Raw genomic sequence first — 19,715 nt, 5'->3', positions numbered from 1 at the left:
TAACCCTAAACTGAAACAGTAGTGTAACATTATACAACATAAAAAAGATACACTATAAAATATGAATATTTAACGGATTAACAAGCTTGTAAACATTTCATGTCATTGATGTATGGTCAAGTTTACATGCATAGATGGACAGTAAGTTTACAGTTGAAAGGTTGTCAAAATTTAAGGCAATTGATACAACACATTGTAAAACCGAACAATTTAAGAATTCAATGCATGAAAACAACTCTCCTATATATATATACACCTACAATAGGTGCTTTCTCTCCGATAGAGAATTAGTATTTTCGACTTAACGCTACAGATACAGAAAGGTTGAATTTAAAATTCGTGTGTATTCATTTCCCGATAATAAACCGAACACGAAATTCGGAAACGTAAATACAATGCAAAAATAATTACAATTACAGTCTAAGTATTTTTGTTGATTTGATCTCGTCCTGAACATGCATGATTCACTCATAGGGTTTTTGCATTGGAAATAAACACAGTTGTTGGCATAATACGGGTTATGTTCTTCCGTATATTTTATGATGGTATGATACTAAACCCCTAACGGGATGGAATGTACTTGATTTTCATATTTTCAGTCTGTAAATTTACAACACTTGTTTGATTTTGGTTTATTAATTAAAAAATGTAGTATATACATTATTGTATTTTAAAATACCTAATAATTTTAACTATTATAGTATTCTTCGTTTACGAATATACCACCAACAACTTAGTGATTACATGCTACATTAAAAAGACATTACATTCAAATGTTTATATAAATAAGTGCACAATATAAAACAAATGATAGTTCTTCTTCTCCACGCCATTTTAAACATTTTTTTCAAATTCCCACGTTCCATGGATGTTAGAAATCAATCAAAATCGTCTTCTAAGCAACTAAATTTAAAATCACACTGAAACTTAAGTTCAGATTTTTCATGAATTAAAAGTTTGTCTAAGATATACAACGACACCAAACAAACAGACATTTAAATCTTTAGGTTTCTTTCATTTCTGTATATTCTTTAGCTTTACCAAATGATTTCAGCATTTCAGCACGTTGTAACAGGACAAAATTCCCATCTTAAATCTGGGTTTGTTGTATAACACCAAGGACGACCAGTCGATGACGGATCTCTACAATAGTTGGATGCAGAGACATCAAGTTGGTAGTTTGGTACATGAGGTGTATTCTTGTTCCAATTTTGGCATGTAATACCAGACACAGTACATTGTACTTTTCCCTTGTATCCAGTGCTTTGTGTGAAACAGTCTTCGTCTGAAATAAACAAAATAGTACTATTTATTTACGTCCAAATTCAAAGTAACATTTCAGACAAGTATAGTGGCATGATCTGGATTATTTTATAATGAGTTTCGATTGCAGTACATACATATAATAACTATCTTACAGTTCTGCATCCTTTTTCTTCTGTAATGAGGAAAGATCAAAAATGAGGAAAGATCATGGTGATTAGTCAGTAGCATTAGTAGCCTATGAGACAAATGTAGTTATCTGCATACATTAGATAGCTGTATGTGTACTTTCTATGAATTATATACTAGTAGTTACATTGTACATATATTTTATGATCCATTTCCGAAAGATTTGAGATGTTACATAAAAAGTCAATTTGATTAGAATTCTAAATGTAATGCCTCTCGTTAATTTATGTTTATATGATTTCACTATGAGTAGAACAACACATTTGTCAGAACATTGGAACTATTATAACATGCAATGTTCCAAATAACATTATTCAATTGATCACTCATACAGTTTAAACTTCATATCAAGGTGTGCTTTAAATAATGATACTAACTTGTACATGAAATATTATAATCCGTTGACCATTGGTCATCGCTTCTACATGATGACACTGGGCAGTGTTTCTGTGATAATCCCTGTTTAAATGACAAACACTTAAATGTTACCACTGCAACATTGGTGAATGAAACAGTCCAATTTGTATTCGGAAGTCTAGTTGGTGGCGAATCCAAAACACCACAAGCAAAACCTAAAATTAAAATGTATAGTCCAATATTAGGTGATTCAATGTTCGTCATATTCAAATCAAAAGTATTAATTAGAGGTAAATAAACTATTGTTGAAGTTGGACGTCAATTTGACTTTATGGGCTGTATAAATACGAAGCCACGTTTGATCAACATTGGGACTTATTATGTGCTGACGCCGTTTGTAGAAAGATTTCCACTTTTTCACATTAATATTCATTATACACAATAACTTTCCATAGGTCGCCTACTATAAGACTTGACTTGTTAGCCTTATCCAAATCACCCTAAATTTCAAATGGCGGTCTAGTTTTCCAGACTTCCTCCTAGGAAGAACTTCTTAGTACCTTCTGTATTACTTTTCATTTTTTTTTCTTGTCCTGAAAATGCTTGAAATATTTGCCACTGAGCTTCAATCCATCCATCAAATTATACATAATTTTAAGTGAATCGTATAAATTCTTAGAACACAAATGGAAATCTAGAAATTAAAGGGCAGTTAATCAGTATAAGTTACTTTTGTGCTGTTCGATGTTTTTTGTATCCTTTTTAAACTCGTTCATTGGCTACTGTCTCCTGCAAGCTGGGTATAATATTGTCTTACTGATCGAAAAACGAGGTGTTCTGTGTAAAATTTTCTATACATACAACATGTGATTTGATTTTTCCTTTTAGACAGAACACTTAAAACGCTCTTAAAATCAATTTAACCTACATACAAATGTAGCAATGTAGACATTATACTACAGGCCTTAATTAAAAGTTGCTTATTGCTATACATGTATACATATATTGGTTCGTGTTGCTCAGTCTTTAGTTTTCTTTATTGTGTATTGTGTACTGTTGTTTCTTTTTGTCTTTCTCTTTAGCTATGGCGTTGTAAGTTTATTTTCGACCTACTGACTTTGAATGTCCATTCTAATATGACGTCCTTATTACGTTTCGTAAACAAAGCCTTGTTCTAATGAGCACAACTATGTTTTTTTAAAGTAAAAACCTTGTTTATGATAAATCTGTACTTACCTGTCTGAAAAACATTTGCAATTACCCCTTGGTAACCCCATGCAATCGCTAACTTTTAAATTATCTCCCTTTCACGATCTCCCGAATAGAAGATCACTTTACCTGAGGCGGAATAACTATATACATTATATAAAACTTAACTTCCTCAGGTGGGGAGGTGGGCAGGGTCAGACAGGTAAGTACAGATTTATCATAAACAAGGTTTTTACTTTAAAAAACCATAGTTTATATCAAAATCTGTACTTACCTGTCTGAAAAACATTTGCAAAGAATTTGCAGCATAAACCTAAAGGTGGTGGGTAAAAGGAAGAAAGTAACTAGTAAATAAAAAAATATCTACCTTAATACTTCTTCTGTCTTCTGTTAGCCGTATGCAAAATCGCAGCTTTTGCAAACCGAGATTCCAAATCTGGTACATCCTTCAAGTAATATGAGGTGAATGTTGTCTCATTTGACCAATGAGCTGCTCTTAAAATTTCTTGAGAGGAAAGTCCATTGAATAAAGCCCAAGAAGTTGAGAGCTTTCTTGTATCATGAGCTCTCACAAACTGAAGTGTGTCTGTATCAGCATGTTCATATGCATATTTAACCGTGTTCACAATCCATCGTGCAATAGAATTCTTAGAAGCCTCTACATGATGATTCTTTTGATATGTTACAAAGAGTCTTTGTGATTTGCGCAAAACTTCAGTTCTTTTAATATAAGCTAGTAGTGCTCTACAAGGGCACAGAAGTAAATCGTTTGGATCTGTAGCATAGTTTTCAAATTTGGGAATGAATACTGGTTCCCATGGTTTATTCAAAGTTTGAGTTTTAGCAAGAAATTGCATATTTGGCAACAACCGTATACCTCTTTGCTCTTTCCTGAAATGTTTGTCATTAATAGTGAAACTGTGTAATTCACTGACTCTTGCAGCAGAAGCTAATGCCATAAGAAAAACTGTCTTTAAGGTTAAATATTTCAATTCTGCTTCTTCTAGTGGTTCAAAAGGTGTCTTTGTCAACACAAGCAAAACCAACGGCAAATCCTAATTTGGCGCCAACTGCCTTATTGGTGGATTAATGTTGTACAATCCTTTAATTAAATTACGCAAATCCATGTTAATAGAAATTCTATTTTTAGATGAATGCATTAAAGCTATTGCTGACTTGTAACCAGCTAAAGTGCTTGGCTTACAATTCTTTACAGTATGTAAGAACATAAGAAATTCAGCTATTTCTGGCACAGTTGCCGTACTGGGATTGATACTCCGTTCTTGACACCAGCTGTCAAATAGCTTGAGTCTTGCATTATAAACTGTCTGTGTTGATTGTTTTCGTGCATTGGAAATAATTGAAGCAATTTTTGGTGAAAATCCTTTTGCAGTGTAAGATCTTTTGACACTTTCCAAGCTACAAGATTTAGAACACTTGGATTTGGATGAAACATTCCATTTTGACTTAATAGATTTTGTTGTACAGGCAGTTGTATTGGAAAGTCTATTAACAGGTTGAGAAGTTGACTGTATAACGACTGTCTCAGCCACATTGGCGCTATCAGTAAAATTACACAGTCCTCTTTCTGTATTTTTTGTAATACTCTGTTTAGAATGATCGGTGGCGGGAATGCATAAGCAAATAGATTTGTCCATTTCATTGACAGTGCATCTATTGACACTGCTGTTTCTTCCGGCCAAGGAGAGCAAAACACTGGCAGCTTCTTGTTCGTTGAAGTCGCAAACAGATCTATTACTGGTGTTCCTAGCTGAAGGAACAACAAATTCACTATTGTCATATTTAATGCCCATTCTGTCAAACGAATGGTCATTTTCCCCCTTGACAGGGCATCTGCTATAATATTCTTTTTTCCCGGAATATGAACAGCTTGGATTTTGACATTGTGATTTATACACCATTTCAAAAGATCCCATGCCAAGTAACAAAGGTCTGGGGATCGCGTACCTCCCTGTTTGTTCAGATAACTGACGACTGTTGCATTGTCTGTTCTCACTAGCACACTTTTGAATTGTACTTTTATCAGAAATGTTTGCAGTGCTAACTGCACAGCTTTGAGTTCTAGCCAATTGATGTGTTTTACTTTGTACTGAGGCGACCAAACACCTGCTATCTGATAATTGTTTATATGAGCTCCCCATCCCGACTGTGACGCATCTGTCACTAGAGTCACCTGAGCAGATTCCTGTTCTAATAGCACTCTCTTGAAAACATTTCTTCGTTTTAGCCACCAGAATAGATGTTCCTGGAGTGGTTGATACAGTGGAATCAAATGATTTAAACTGTGTAGAGCTGGTCTCCACCAAGCTAGAAGATAAAGCTGAAGTGGTCTCATGTGCAGTCGGGCCCATGGAACTAAATCTATGCATGAAGCCATTAGACCAAGTAGTCTCAACATTACACATGCCTCTACTGTTTGTGAATTTAGGAATATTTGAATCATCTGACTTATATTTTTGAATCTCTCTAGAGACGGAAACACAAGACCTTCTTTTAAGTGAATCACTGCTCCTAGATACTCTATTATTTGAGTCGGAACTAAACAAGATTTTTTCACGTTGATTATCAAACCCAGATTTTTCAACAATTCTTGAGTGTACTGCAACTGTTTTGTCAGCTTTACTTTGCTGCTGTTTTTTAACATCCAATCGTCCAGGTACATAAATATGTGAATCATTTGTTTTCGCAGAAACGCACCTACTACTGCCATCACTTTTGTGAAAATCCTTGGAGCCGATCGTAGACCGAATGGTATAGCTCGGTATTGATACTTTTTTCCCAAAATGCTGAAGCGGAGAAATTTTCTGTAATGTTTGTGAATGGGTATATGGAAATATGCATCTTGCAAATCCAGTTTTACTGCCAGTCCCCATTTTTCAGACTTTTTAGAATCGATCGGAGGGTTTCCATTTTGAAGTGATGAGGTATGACAAACTGGTTTAGTGGTTTTAAATTTAGAATTGGTCTGAGACCTCCTTGTCTTTTTGGTACCATGAATATTGTACTGTAATAACCCTGATTTTCTGCACTTGTCGGGACAGGCTCTATAGCATGTTTTTCTAACAAAGAATTTACCTCTTCTAATATAGAAGACCTTTTTGTACCTACTCTGGGTACAACTGTCTCTTTTACTCCTGTAAAAGCTGGAAGACTTATGAAATCTAAAATTAAACCGTTCTTCACTATCTGAAGTACTAACTTGTCTTGAGTTATTTGAAACCACTGACTGTGGTAATGTAACAACCGTGCTCCTACCTGGAGACTTACCGCAGACAAATAAAGAACGATAAACGTGTTGTGCTTCTTTAGCATCTCTTATATTTTCAGCTGAGAAATGCAAAGTATCAAAATATTTACCACCAAAAAGTTGTGCGCCATTCAAAGGTAAATTCAACAATTTAGCTGATGTGGCTTTGCTAGTAAAATCAACATTTTTTAAGAAAATTTTCTTCTGTTTATAACAGAATTAGCAACTATACGTGAAGTCATATCTGCCATAGACTTGAAACATGCTACTAAAGCTGAACATGCTTCTACCCTGTCTTCCTCTGAATCAGCAACATCAATATAGCTTAACAATGTCCTAGCTGAGTTGTCAACCTTTTTAAATTCAGCATCCATTTCCTTATGGAAGGAAGGTATAGAGTGTGAAAACTTTTTACGGTCTACAAAACCTTTTTTCTTATTGACCATAGTAGATGACAAACCCTCCTCAATATTATCATCAAGCCTTGGAGGGGAACAAAATTCTGTGAAATCTTTTTTCGACACCATAAAAGCCTTATCATCTCTTAGACGAACTGACCTATTTTTAAGTCTACCAGACATAGCTCCCTTTTCAACATTCTTGAAAACTTCAACTGTAGTACCCTCTAAAGGTAATTTTAAATTAGTTGATTTATTTGAATTGCCAGGATTTAGTCTTGAAGGCAAATAGGAAGTTCTGACTGAATCTACTTCAGTTTCCTCTAAACAATCTATTTTTAATTTGGTTGTCAATTTATGGAGAAAATTATTCCATTGAACTGGATCGGTAGATCCTGGTGCTCCTTCACTAAACAGAGAAAAGTCTTTTTCATGAGAGTGTTGTGACTGAGAGTGGGCATCATTATTATTTTCATCAGAAATAGCTGAACCACCCATACTTATTTCATCCTCGATTTCATGGGAAACAACAGAAATCTGATCATCAGATGGCATAAATTTACTATAGTGGGCCCTTGACCTAGACAAAGATTGACTCTCCGAAATTTCACGTTTCGAGTCAATGGAAGCATGCATTGCATCACTTGTAATAAGGCCTTGTGTCTGTACCCGTGGTAACAACTTTTTCAATTGCATTTGCACTTGATCTGCTATAAATTTGTTAAATTCAACTGCTTCAAAATGTACTCCCGTACCTTGAGTTTCACGATCATCTGCACTATGATCAGTTCAAACTTTTGGTAGTTTGTCATGCTTTGCCGGCGACGCCAATTCACTCAGCTTTGCCGTTTCAAGTTTCTTGCCTGCCTCCTGCACAGAAGGATTAACGGCACTTGAAGAAAGAGAAAGCTTCGACCTCGCTTTCTCCAACATTTTATCAACTAGCGATCGCTTCTCGTCATCCCATTCACGGCAAATATTGCACGGGAAAGCCTTGTGACAAATACGATGCCTATAGCATTCCTCATGCGTATCTAACACGTTCATACGTGAGGTACACTTTACACAGTTCTTATACTTGTCTTCCATCGCTTCCAATTCACTCGATGTCTATTCTTACCTAATATGATAATAACGATTGCTTTTAAACCAAATACGAACAGGCTGTAGCCATTTTCGCTGAAGGTAAAGTGATCTTCTATTCGGGAGATCGTGAAAGGGAGATAATTTAAAAGTTAGCGATTTCAAGGGGTTACCAAGGGGTAATTGCAAATGTTTTTCAGACAGGTAAGTACAGATTTTGATATAAACATATGTTTGACACCTGCGAAAATATGTTGACACCTGCGCACGAACTTACTGTTCATAGTAACGTTATTTCCATCGTTATCCTTTCAAATATATACATTTAAGCAGCTGGCATAAACTTATTATATATTTTTATAAAACAACATATATTTACCCTGCTCGTTGTTTTTAAACTTTTCAAATATGAAATGTAATTTACAGACTCCTTCGGGGAGGAAACGGGAACAGCCAATCATTTAAAGGTATTTTCGTACGCTTCGACCTTAAAAAAAAACTGAATTTGTCCTATTAGAATTGAAATAATTCCTTCATGTCATGCTTATGCTCATTTTAACATGGGTTGGCATTATATTTGACCACATTTACACCTTGCTGACGCTCAGTGTAAAATATCGACAAATATAATGCCTACCCATGTTAAAATGAGAATAGAGCATGACATGAAGGAATCATTTCTTAATTTGCTATAAATCGCCTCTCTTTTTCAATCTACTTACATGGAATAATCGGACAGATTTCAAATTGATAGTCTGTGCTTGGGTCTGTAGTATAACACCATATCTTGTCAATTGCCGCGGCACGACAGTAATTTGTAGAATAGTCTATTTGATAAATTGGCTTGTGGCTTACTGCATGTGGGTAATTTTCGTTCCATCCTTGACAATCTCTGTTGGAAACAGTTTTGCTGTAGGTTCCTGTGTAGTTATGGCTACTACCAATGTAACAATCTGGTGCTATATAATCATACAATTTTTAAGTGAGTTAATTTTTAAAGAATATTTTTTTAAATATAAAAACAGTTCATAGTTGTTTTTTTTAATTATGGTAAAACTGTTTAGAAAGGCTCAGTTTTGTTTCTATCAAAATGACCGAAAAAGCTAGTCAAACGTGTGAAGAGAAAATACTAAGAAGTAGTCGCAAATTACATGTGTATCTCTACTTAAGTATATTCGTTAAGTCTAAATAAAGTAGTTTTCCTTAAATTAGAGTATGAGATCACATCACAATGAAAGACAACAAATATATTCTTATTCTCAAATCAGTGATAAATGTTTGTTGTTGAATACTGATTTACAAATCAGAGCAAATATTCATGCTTTGCTCGTGAGTACTTGCGTAAGTATTTTTTTTCATCTTTTAACCAAATCCTCAAAATATGAACAATCAAATTTCTAAATAGCAATTATTTTCGGCAGCAGTCCTTTTGCGCCAATTACTGTTTTTCAGGGGTATCATTTGCGCCAAATTTTATTTTCAAAATGTATCAATTGCGCCAATTTACCTGTAGGTATATCTATCATAAATATTAATGATTACTATATATGTATTCTTATTTTTGCCCCAAAAGGTATCACATGTTAGGAGATATTTCACCATAAAGACGAGTTTCTGAAGAGAATTAAATGACTTAAGCAGCATAAGACAGTCAATGTACAGAGAGAGAGAATAAAACTTATTGCTTTGCTTAACAAAGATATGCCAATACAGAAAATAGAAGTTTTTGCTCTTTATGTTTTAGCCACAAATGTTGAGGACACAGAGCTTTGTTTCCACCATGCGTATGGGCTTTATTATTATTATGAACTATTATTAACTATTTTATGGATTTCATCCTTCAATGTTTGTGTTTTTTGAAAATAAAAAGAAGTTGAAAGCTACTACATACATTAAATTGGGAAGTACCCATGCAGCAGCAGTAATAAAAACATATGTTTCAGAAAAGGAAACATGTGCCGTGTTACACTGCCGGTTCCAAGTCCAAATAAAGGAGTAAGGAAGTAATTTTCTTTTTACTGGCGCAATCGTATGTTTTATTTTTGGTGCAAATGAAACCATCTAATTTTAAAACATGTGGCGCAAACGTAGCATCTGAGAAAAAAAGTTGTGGCGCAAAAGGACGCATTTTTGGCGCAAACGGATCTCTCCCTTATTTTCATGGTACAATTTATATAACAATGTTATGACGCCTCCATTGTATTTTATTAAAATATTTTTAATTTGCATGATTTTTGATAGTTTACAAAACGAAAAACCCTATACAATGAAGAAAATAAGATCTCATATTTATCGGTTTACCGCAGCAAGCCTTAATAATTTTCTTTTGATTGTAACATACCTCCAAACTGAATCCAGCTTTTGGTTAAGTCATTAACATTTAATCCTGCAAAAGAAAAAAAAAATTTATGTAGAGTAACATTTTATTACAAGGGTATTTTTCTCCCTTCACACTATTCTCTTCCTATCCTTGTCAGATGGTATTTATAAATAAGAAGGTGTGGTATGAGTGACAATGAAACAAGTCAGACCATCAATGAACCGGAATTACACATAGTTCTTTGGTACATGGGACTAAACGAGATAAAGAGACTTGATTCAGGCGGATCCAAATTTGGTGGTTTCAAAACATTTAGTCACAACACTAACCACCTTTTTCAAAGAATTTTCGTGTGGGGATTTCCTTAAATAAACATATTTCTAACATTAAGATAGGAGGAAATAAAGACGTGTACCGCCGCATTAATGGAGTTATAAAAGTCTTCTGAATTAACTTGAGGAAACGATGATAGTCGGTCGGAAGGGGATGATAAATGGATGACCCGTGTTAAGAGAGAGCCATATCTCTTACACGTATAAAAAGACGCAATTGTCTAAGATTTTGAAACAGAACAGGCTAATGCCGCTACAAGGCAGCACTCGCAACCACAAAGTAGAAAGGGGTTAATATGAGTTGCAAAAAATTGTTTCCAAATCCACTATAATTAAATTTGTTTAAACTAAAATTAAAAGACATAGTAACACAAGTGAACATACATTGAACGAATAAAGTTGGTTAGACTGGAAACAATTTCTAAATTATTTTTTTTTTTTGTGTATTTTTTGTGTGACGAATAATTCCCGTAAGTGTTTTATGTCGATGGGACCGTGTGCTTTCAGAAATACCCTAATAAAAAAGAAAACAACACTTTAAAGATTCCATGCGTTTAAAGTGCTTTTTTGTATTTACCTTCTTCAAGATAGCTCAAAGCCGAATATTTAAAAACCAAGGATGTATAAGAACCGTTACTGATGAATAGCCATATATCTAAAATGGATCAAAAAAAAAACTTAATTTAATGCACGTTATGCAAATCCAACGGTTGCCTACCGTTTATGGATCTCTGTTGGATGGGCTCGTCAGGACCAGTGAACAACCGAATTTTGGTGCCATTTGTGTCTGTCCTTTATTGTTTAGCAATAGCGTTTATTCGTTATCTTTTTTAAAGTAAAGTTTTATATTGTATTTAGGAAGTTCAGTGTTTATGCATAATTTACCTTATATATTCAAAACAAAAAAGATCTGACTTTAAACATGCGCGACGATTTATATTCGCGTTATATTTCTGATCACGAAAGTCCCGAAATTAATTGCTCGTGAAAGTTAGCTGGTCTACAGTGTTTAATCTTGATATAAAAATTCCATAAGGATTTGACAACTTTTATGATTTTGAATCAATGAGAGAACGGAAATTACAGAGGCCCTATTTAGTTGTATAAGATGTTAAAACTAAATGAAAATGGTAACATATTAATAACACGTCAAAAGACTTGCCCTTTTTTACAATGACTGTACGGTCTTTTTCAGCTATCACCTTGATTGGTAAAAGTACGTTCCAAATTTCGTGTAATTCGCATCCCGATTGTGTTGGGCTATAACTTGTTGCGACACAGGCATGAGTGTCTAGGCATTTTCTCCAGCATCGAAAAGAGGAAGAAGACTTATCCTGTGCCATTATCCTTGTATTACTGTGCAACTTGTAACCCTTCCATTGTGTATAATGAGCTTCTTTAATAGATGTGGTGGCATATAAAACTCTCATCAAAACAAATAAAATACTTGTCGTCTCTCTTAAGTTCATTTTAAGTTTGATTTTTTTTTAAACGTAAATTGGACACAACTGAAATAATTAACTGCTTTTGTCCGGCTGTAGCTTAAATTTGACAAATTGAATTAAAAAAAAACTGTTCTCAAGTTTAATAATTTTCATATGTGTTTGTTTAGTTATGAAAGTATCAACTAAATAGGTATATTAATCGATATGCTAATTTTTTGTGATGTTCTGCCGTTTAAAGTAATCCATAATCAGTCATTTTATACGAAGCACCATTGGTCAAAATTGCTACATTCGACAACTTCTAGGATGTTACAAAGAAATTACATTTGGTCTAACTCATTGGATTATTTTAGAAATTTTCACCAACTACTAAAATGTCATAGAAGATTGGAAACTGTCTTAATAATTGTTTTAGCATCATCGCTTTACAAACATGTACAGTAGAACGCGCTGTTAGCTTGATGCTCAGCCTATATTCATTCATGTAAATTGAAAAAGCGAAATCACAAAAACACTGAACTCCAGGAAAATTCAAAACGAAAAGTCCCTAATCAAATGGCAAAATCAAATGATAAAACACATCAAACGAATGGAAAACGAGTCACATTTCTGACTAGGTACATTAATTGTCAACAAACTTTTGTCGCTGCAGCTTTTATAAACCTCTTTTCAACTTTAATTCATTGTATAGCTATGATTTCTCTCTCCCTCCCCAACCACCACCAAAAAAAAAAAAAACTATGCATAAAGTAAACATTTTTTAAAATGATATGCATTGTGTCAAAGGATAAACAATTAACTTGAACACACCATTTTTTCTCAATTAAAGCTAAGAATTATAATTTCAGTGTCGGTGAGTATCTGTTGAAAAATAGTGTAAGCTTAAATTTTGAAAATTGAAAAAATATTACTTCAGGGTTTTCAATATCACAAACTAGTCAAAACATTTACTAAATTTCATCATCGGTACAAGGACATCATTAGTCATTATAAATCAACATGTAGACTTTTTATACCTTCATGTATTTCACACCCAATCGTTTATGGTAATATTCTTTCCAAGCACAAGAATGTCGGCATTAAGCTCAAACGCTTACTAAACCTTTAAACAGACTTTTCCAGAAGGGATATAGTTTAAACATATTTATTTATAGCGGATTGGGAAACAAGTTTTTTTGCAACTTATATTAATCCCTTTCCACTTTGCAGGTACGAGTGCTGCCTTGTAGCGGCATTAGAAGGGATATAGTTGCGATACTGTTATAAAGTCATTAAAGATGGCATATTTTGGTATTAATATTGATTCACCGATAGGGTTTTTGCATCGGAAATAAATATATTTATTCTAAAACCAGTTGTTGGAATACTACGTGTTATGTTCACATATATTTTATGATGGAATGATACTAAAGGCTTAACGGGAGAGATTGTGCTTTTTTTATGTGATGAAGACATAATCTTTCAATCAGTTTAATTGAGGTCTAAAGCTGACATGTCAATGACTGCTAGTAGTCCTTTGTTAATTTATGTATCATTGTCATTTTGTTTAGATTATATTGGTGCCTATTCTGACATTGGACTCGAACTTATTTTAACTGATTTTACTGTGCGTATTGCTGTTTGTTTGTTTGTTTGTTTAATCTACACCGGCTAAAGGTATAGAGGGAGGGTTGAGATCTCACAAAACATGTTAAACCCCACCGCATTTTCGTGTCTGTCCCAAGTCAGAAGCCTCTGGCCTTTGTTAGTCTTGTATTATTTTCAATTTTAATTCAGTTATATGTTTAGGAGTTTACTTTGACGTCTATTTTCACTCAACTAGTATATTTTTTTGTTTATGGGCCATAAGAAGTCTGCCTCCGGTCGTGTGATTTTCTCTCTATGTTGAAGACTCATTGGTGGCCTTCGGTTGTTTTTTTACTCTTTCGTCCAGTTATTGTCGCTTGGGCACATTCCCCAATCCATCCTCAATTTTATTTCATACACATATGTTAATGTTAATTCGTCTTTGTTGTGTTTTCAATTTTACAATGTCAGAAAGTTCAACGCGAAGAAAAATTGTTCTAATAGGAAAACATATCCCATAAAACATTTACAAGTAGAATAATACATTTAATACATATGATTGATAATATATATTTGTTGCGGGGCCAGCTGAAGGACACCTCCGGGTGCGGGAATTTCTCGCTGCATTGAAGACATGTTTGCTACCTTCTGCTGTTGTCTCTTTGACACATTCCCCATTTCCATTCTCAATTTTATTTATATATAAGCAGCAAGATACCAATTTATATTGCATAAGGGATATACATTTACCATCGGATTCGTTGTTCAAAAGCTTACAGATGCTACTCACACTTTATAAAACGTCACCAGTGTCTAAGCTTAAAAGAACGTCGCGTTCCTTTTTTTTTTTTTTTTTTTAAGTTCATCGAAAGATTCTAAGACCTTGTTGATAAATATTCCGTATCAACTTCACAAATAATACATGATGGTCTTGACGTATAGGTTCTAGGTGCTGTCGTTTTTAATCATCTTAGTTACGTGTTGTAGTTTGTTTTATGTTTATGTATATTTTTAAACTTTACTGTTTAGTTCTCGTTGGTCATATACATTGATGTTGCTCGGTATTCATTCATCTCGCCATTGTGTTATTCTACTTATGGACTTTTCGAATTCTTGTCTTTCTTTTAAGCTGATGTTCTTTGTTTAAATAATTATTTATTTTTATAGTGATTAAGATAATAACATCTATGCTAAAAGAGCGACGAAAGATACGAGAGGGACAGTTAAACTCATAAATCGAAAATAAACTGACAACGCCATGGCTTAAAATGAAAAAGACAAATAAGCAATAATACACATGACACAACATAGAAAACTAAAGAATAAACAACACGAACCCCACCAAAAACTAGGGGTGATCTCAGGTGCTCCAGAAGGGTAAGCAGATCCTGCTCCACATGTGGCACCCGTCGAGTTCACATTAATGAAAGGGAGGGGGATTGTAGTTACGACGTTAGGACATATCCGATATCATCTGTGAAACGGTTATTCCATAACAGTCAACCAACTCGTGATGGCGTCTGTAAAATATACGAAGGGATGATTTAGGAGATAACTGTATTGTATTTTAAGCTTGGCCTTCGTAAAACGTAGATTTTACTGTCGCAAATTGAGTTTACCTAGCGACGCGGAGCGGAGATAGGTAAACGGATATTTGCGACAGTAAAATCAAGTTTTACGAAGGCCAAGCTTAAAATACAATACAGTTATCTCCATTCTAATGCCGCATCTTAAAATAAATGTTATTTTTTGGCTTAAAAATGGCATTAATGAAAAAGTCCGCGAAACTGTCGCATTGTTTTTAGCATCTTAACAGTGTGACGTCATGTGTTTAATCTGGATGTCAAACATGAATTCTAAACGTATTTTTACTTTTCGTACGCTTCATAATGGTTTCAATATAGACAAAAAGAAGATTTTGAGGCTCAAAATGAGAATATCTTGTTAATTTTTTGAGAAATTACATATAAAAAAAAAAATCGGAATTCAAAATGGTGGCTTTCTTAGTTACGGACTGGTAGAACGTGGAATCTAACCCCTCAAAATATTTATCAACGTCCAATGAAAATTATCGTTACAAACTAATTGCATTAGAATTCAATTTTACCATTAGGAACTCAAATTTTGTGCCATAATTTCAGACATTTTTACCTATCTACTTTTTTTTCGTAAATTAAAACATTTTCAATTGTATAATAATAATGTTCTAATTATTTCGGACGCATGAAATATTTTTAACGTTTTGTTTTATTTTATTTTTTAATTCCAAATTATTTATTTACAAAATGCCTAATACGTTTTTCCGTCTATCTTGTGATAAATCATTATTAGTTGTATATATTAAACACATATAGTGACAGATGTATATCTGTTAAATTTCCCAAACATTATTTTAAGGGTAATAAAAGTTGCAATAAACTTTAATATAGAACGGAATATTAGTTATTTTATTTGTTTAATTATCTGTAAATAAGGAAATCAATAGTGAATTAAAATTTAATATACACCCTTTTAAAACAAATGCCGGCAATATTTTTTATTGCAAATCTGAATTCGTGGACTACGATATAATTTTGATTAATTTTCTATAACCTAATTTTTCATTATATATATAATATTAGATTCCAGCAGGTTGTTAAGTTATATTTGAAATATAAAACAGTATAATCGAATAAAGTATTTTTGATTAAGGAAACAACCAAAGAAAATTGAAATGGTCCAGTCCTTTTACATTATTAAAAGTTTACCGTTTCTATATAAGTTGGCGTTTAATTTTGTTAGAGATCAGTTTCTCGGTTGTTCCGTTTGTTTTCTTCTTATAGTTGACATGTTTCCCTCGGTTTTAGTATGTAACCCGGATTTTTTTTCCGTTTAATCGATTCATAACTATTGAACAGCGGTATACTACTGTTGCCTTTGTTTACCCGGAAGTCCCATTATACTGAAAACGGAAATGGGTGAATTGATGATAAAATTAACTTTCAAATTAAATGATAAGGATTGTGGATCGTAGATTATTACAATTTCATTATATTGTGCTTTTGAAGTGTTTCAGGTAAATAAAAAGTAGATTAAATAATATATGGAGTTGCACTTTGTTGTGACCTTTTGTTCAAATACTTGAAAAATTAATTTAAAGTCATATGACACCTCAAACTAAAAAAAATTAACACATATGTTTTTTTTTATAACCAAATGGATAGTTTTCATTCTTAAACTTATGTACATGTACATTTTGTTCAGAAGAAAATTCTTTAATCTGTCCACATTTAGTTTACTTTTTTCTTAATTGGTTGCTTCCAGGAAGCAATTCGTAAACATATTTCCGTGTGCAAAGTGACCTTAGCGTGACCCTACTCGTAAAAATCAGGTGATTGCAATACGCATGGATCTATCACTGAAATAAACCATAATATGATTGTGCTCAATATCCACGATTCTTTGTTGATTGTTTACTATAAGGTGACAATCGGTAAACTTCGGCTTCAAACACGACAAGTAATGACCAACCATGTTTAACATCATAACAAATAGTTATCAAAGGTACCAGGATACAGAGAGAGAGAAAAAAAATTGACGATTATACGATATATTTGCGTAATAAATGATAAAATCGTACACAGAAGACTAAGTTAATGATATATATATATATATACATGTATTGGTTGAAGAATTGGAATAAACATTATTTTTCAGCAGTCACTCGTTTCATATGACTTTAAATCTTATTTCATGTGTCCAATCTTTTGAGTAACTGGGAGAAAAAAGAAATTCTTATAATTCTATATTTTAAAAGATTGAAATGATCACTTGTCTGTACCAAGTCAGGAATATGTACATTCGTTTGAGGTTATGATTTTGCCATTTGATAAGGGACTCTCCATTTGAATTTTCCCCGGAGTTAAGAATTTTTGCGATTTTTTTGCAAATTTATAAAGGACCCACCGCTACTTACCCTATTATGCCTTATTGACCAACAAATAAATATGTGAGGTGCATGAAAAATACAATGTACCGTATGATATAATATAAGGAAGACTGTATAATGCGACAAGTTATCATTTATAATTTTCTCGCTTCAATTGAGGTATTAACCAAAAGAGCAATTAATAAATCTTTTTAAAAAGGATTTGTATAGTACCATTACCATACAAATCCTTGCAAATACAAAGGCTACTCTAATCAAATTTTGACACTATGTGAATAACCAGAACCTGAATTACTCAAAAGACAGGTTGATAGAAAATTGATACAAAGGATACCATTGTGATATCTTTTCATACAGCTATTCAACTGTTTCGGTTATTATACATCCTTGGCTTTGAAATATTCGGTTTTGAACATACCTGACGCATCGGACGCATGAATTTATAACGTTTTGTTTTCGTTTTCTACTTGTGATTTAATTGGTATTAGGATAACATCAGAACTGGATGTATTCAGCATACCATAAATGTACAAATTATTCAAAGAAATCGCCTAATCACTTTATTGTGTTTTTGTCATAGGTGTATTCGCAGTCTTAGATTTTCAGTTACCTAATCAATCAACTGGTTTGTAAATGTACCAGTTGTGTCTTATTCTCTTTTGTTACATTTTGTAGGCGGACCTTACCCTGTAAACACATTCAGTCTCGCACTGTTTCCTCCATCTTCGCTAGCCAAGGGTTACGATCGTGAAGAGAACGGGAGTAGATCGTAACCCTTGGCTAGCGAAGATGTGTTTCCTCGGTTGTTTTTATTTACCTCAATTTATATGTAATAAATGGATTTACAAGGTTAAAACATGAGATATCTACTGTGGCCTCTGGTGTTTTATTAATTTTAGGGTTTTTGGTAACAGATTTGTTTTCTCGAATCAACATATCATAAATTACAGAAAAAAGAATGACGGCTTCATATCTTTTCCTCTATATTGACACAGATTGATTACTTCAAACTAGAATCTTTGACATGCGTGATGATTTCAACTTTCAAATTGTCAACTTCCAATTTCTCAACAGTAACATATCTTAAAACAAACTGCTTTAATAGAGTTATGAGGTAGAACGACTTAACAACCATCACGAATTGTATGGTCTTTAAGATGTGTTGGTGTCTTAACACACTAGCGACATGTTTCGTTGTTATATTTCTCCGGATACCTGTCATATCATCTGATCTGCTATTTAATCAACTGTGTCGTAACCCCAATTGAGACATGTTGACTGTTAATTGCCAATGCATGTCTAGCAGAAGTTTCTTTCTGTTGAACTTTTTTTGATTCGAGTGTCACTGATGAGTCTTTTGTTGACGAAACGCGCGTCTGGCGTATATATAAAATCTAATCCTGGTATCTATGATGAGTTTATTTACATATTCGACGCACCTGTTGATCCTCTTGCGATTCCCTTCACTTTGTTTGTAACCATGATGTATCTTCAATCGATTAATCGAAACCAGTCGGTAAACTACTGTCGCCTTAATTTATTTATCTAAGCATTGGAATAAAATTTCAGTAGGAATAAAGTCATCTCCCCTTTATAAGTGAAAATTTGGGTAATATGATTTATCTGTTATAAAACGGACCACCAATTCCTAGTTTTTTAAGTAGCGTCTTATTACAAAAAAACTTTATGCTGTAATTATCATTTTGGACTACCTACGAATATGTTTCCGACATTAATAATTAGTTAGAGTAAAGAATTCAAGAAGAATGATGAAGTGTAATATATAAAATTTATATACTACAGATCCTTTGATTTTTTTCTATTTGATATGCGAGTCAACCGGATAGTGCAGTGAGTCATGATGTTTTCCAACTAAACTCGTGTAAGTGCAGTCTTTGAAAGAATCAGGCAATTTAGGAGAAATCCAAAACCTTGCCGAAAAAAATACCACACCGATCTAACCATCCTGTTTTAAAGTTCACTTTGTCCCGAGTTAGAATTTGTAGGTCTATCGTGTCTGCGTGTCTGGTAATTCTGTAAATCTCCTAGCTAGATTACTTTTGGTTAGAATGATAGCAAATTACGGAGTAATTGGTAAAACATAGTGCCTTTCAACCAAATTATATTTTGAAATACCAGAACAGGGAGAAAACGAATGTTATATCCATGCACCATTACACATTTTGAACTTAAATGAATATAAAGGTTGAAGGGGTTTGTGTTTGTCATGTTTTCAAAACTGACTGTTTTTTTTCAGCCTGATTGGCACTTAAAAGTTTCCAAACTTTACACAAAATATATATAGTATTCATTTTCCTAACATTTTTATATTTGTCAAGTAAGCACAATTCAATTCG

General features: G+C 33.4%; 1 protein-coding gene and 1 long non-coding RNA gene across 3 annotated transcripts in view; one reads left to right on the top strand and one right to left on the bottom strand.

The window, feature by feature from the left end:
• The window catches only part of LOC143072814 (DEP domain-containing protein 1A-like), a 249,246-nt gene that overhangs the window by 87,955 nt on the left and 141,576 nt on the right, over nucleotides 1-19,715 (top strand). The window lies entirely within an intron of this gene.
• On the bottom strand, nucleotides 626-8,722 carry LOC143072763 (uncharacterized). 2 transcript variants are annotated; one of them, XR_012977298.1, is made up of 3 exons: nucleotides 8,490-8,722; nucleotides 1,830-2,024; nucleotides 626-1,285 (listed from the first exon to the last, which is right to left on the bottom strand). It is a non-coding gene; the product is annotated as an uncharacterized LOC143072763 (long non-coding RNA). The 2 variants fall into 2 exon arrangements; XR_012977296.1 differs by lacking the exon at nucleotides 8,490-8,722 and adding an exon at nucleotides 3,386-6,344.

This window comes from Mytilus galloprovincialis, chromosome 1 (assembly GCF_965363235.1).
Source record: "Mytilus galloprovincialis chromosome 1, xbMytGall1.hap1.1, whole genome shotgun sequence".
Lineage (NCBI taxonomy): Eukaryota > Metazoa > Mollusca > Bivalvia > Mytilida > Mytilidae > Mytilus > Mytilus galloprovincialis.
The sequence above is the reverse complement of the archived record's forward strand: the minus strand, read 5'-3'. Positions and strand labels throughout refer to the sequence as shown.